We start from the raw sequence: 2817 nt of genomic DNA on the forward strand, positions 1-2817 counted from the left end.
TTTTTTTTTTTGAGATGGTGTTTCGCTCTTGTCACCCAGGCTGGAGTGCAATGGCGCCATCTTGGCTCACTGCAACCTCCGCCTCCTGAGTAGCTGGGATTACAGGCACTGCCACCACACCCAGCTAATTTTTGTATTTTTAGTAGAGACTGGGTTTGACCATGTTGGCCAGAATGGTCTCAATCTCTTGACCTCGTGATCCGCCCCCCTCGACCTCCCAAAGTGCTGGAATTACAGGTGTGAGGCACCCCGCCGGGCTTGTGTGTGTGTGTGTGTGTGTGTGTGTGATGGAGTCTCCCTCTGTCGTCCAGGCTGGAGTGCAATGGCGCGATCTTGGCTCACTGCAACCTGTATCTCCCGGGTTCCAGCGATTCTCCTGCCTCCCTGCCTCAGCCTCCTGAGTAGCTGGGATTACAGGTGCGTGCCACCGAGCCCCGCTAATTTTTATATTTTTAGTAGAGACAGAGGTTTCACCATATTGGTCAGGCTGGTCTCGAACTCCTGAGCCCGTGATCTGCGTGCCTCAGCCTCCTAAAGTACCAGGATTACAGGCATGAGCCACCACACCCGGCCCGTGCATTACTTTTTAACAGAAGCTCTCACTATTTACAGATAAATAGCTTGAGAATTGCTTACTAAGTCCTAGAGCTCAAACCAGAACTTACTGCTTTAGGTTTGTTTTTGATGCTGTCATTACCAATTAAACTTTCATTTGAATATTTGTAAATGAGGTTGAACATTCAGGGATTTTCTCTCAGTAGCAGATGGTTTTGTGCCTGTAATCTCAACTATCAGGAGGCTGAGGCAGGAGAATCGCTTGAACCCGAGAGGCGGAGGTTGCAGTGAGCCAAGATCACGCCATTGCACTCCAGCCTGGGCAACAAGAGTGAAGCACTGTCTAAACAAAACAAAACGAAACAAAAATTAAAAAATAATAATTTCTTCAAAATTTTTTTTGTTTTAAATGAAATGTATTATCTTGAACTTCATTTTATACAGTGGTCTTTGAAAGTCACTCTTTTTAATCTTTTGGAAGATTGCCTACAGAGTATTTAAATTATTTTTCTAGAGTTTCATGTCCTCCATCTCTTCAAAAATGAATATACACAGATATAAATTTGTATATATGCACACATAGAATGGGTATATGTCTACTATAGGCAATGTAGTATAAATATGTGCATTCAAATGAGTCTGCTTTATCCCACAAAAGCCAGATGGTAAATTAAGAAAGCACTTCAGAGCACTGAGAAAAGTAGGTTAATAATTGTCTTCAGATAAATTGAATGGGAAAGAAGGGGGAAAAAAGACGGCTGGGTGCTGTGGCTCACGCCTGTAATCCCAGCACTTTGGGAGGCTGGTGGATTACAAGATCAGGAGTTCAAGACCAGCCTGGACAACATGGTGAAACCCCATCTCTACTAAAAATGCAGGCATGTGGTGGCACATGCCTGTAATCCCAGCTACTCAGGAGGCTGAGGCAAGAGAATCGCTTGAACTTGGGAAGCGGAAGTTGCAGTGAGCTGAGATCACGCCATTGCGCTCTAGCCTGGGTGACAGAGAGTCTGTCTCAAAAAAAAATCAAAACAAAAAACTAAAGACTATTAATGAAAAATTGTGCTACAACGGTAATTAATGCATATTTTACTGTTATTTTTTGCATAAAAATCTCAAAAAAACTTGGATAGGAGGAAAAAGTAATTTAATCTTAAAGCAGCACGTTGTTACTACTATTGTTTATAATTCTTTTTTAGCATTTGTTGATTGTTTATAAATGGCCATAACATTTAAATACATTGATGACATAATCTCACTTCTTGGAATTTATCTTTAAAAAAAAAAAAATATATATATATATATATATAAGTTTTTGAGACAGAGTTTCACTCTTGTTGCCCAGGTTGGAATGCAATGGTGCAATCTTGGGTCACTGCAACCTCTGCCGCCTCAGTTCAAGCGATTATCCTGCCTCAGCCTCCTGAGTAGGTGGGATTACAGGCGCCTGCAACTATGCCCAGCTAATTTTTATATATTTGTAAGTACAGATGGGGTTTCACCACATTGGCCAGGCTGGACTCGAACTCCTGACGTCAGGTAATCCACCCACCTTGGCCTCCCAAAGTGCTAGGATTACAGGCATGAGTCACTGCACCTGGCCAAGAAAATATTTCAAACATAAGCAATATAGATTAAGAAACTTTTGTTGTTAGTACTAGTATGGTCCAGACCTTGCCTCATCATATTTTTGGTATCTGAAAAAGCTGGTTTCCAAAAATTTATATTATAATTGGAAAAGTTTTAAACTTACATGTATATGATTTCTATTGACTTTCAATTTATCCTTTTAGATATCCTAAATTGAAATAACATCTGCTTGAAATGACAGACATTTCCATTTATGTTTCTTTTTATAATTAATTAAGGTATAGATGATATACAAAATACAGCACATATTTAATTAAACAATTCTGTGAGTTTGAACATAGGTATACACCTGTGAAACCATCATCACAATCAAGGTAATAAACATATTCATCGCTCCCAAAAGCTTCTTTGTGCTCATTTGTGTTTTGTTAGTTTTTGTGGTAAGAACACGTTGTAAGATCTACTCTTAATAAATGTTTTAAATGCACAATGCAATATTAACTAAAGGCACAATGTTGTACAATGCTGGGTCCGTCCCACAGACCCTGGCCGAGTGACATATAAAAGGAGTACTTAGACACAGGTATGCAGTGTAAGAGCAGCTAGGGGACTGCCCGGCACTAAGGGCCGAAGAAAGAGCAGTCTAGATAAGTTGGAGCTGCTTGCTTTTTA

Source organism: Piliocolobus tephrosceles, chromosome 12 (genome assembly GCF_002776525.5).
Source record: "Piliocolobus tephrosceles isolate RC106 chromosome 12, ASM277652v3, whole genome shotgun sequence".
Lineage (NCBI taxonomy): Eukaryota > Metazoa > Chordata > Mammalia > Primates > Cercopithecidae > Piliocolobus > Piliocolobus tephrosceles.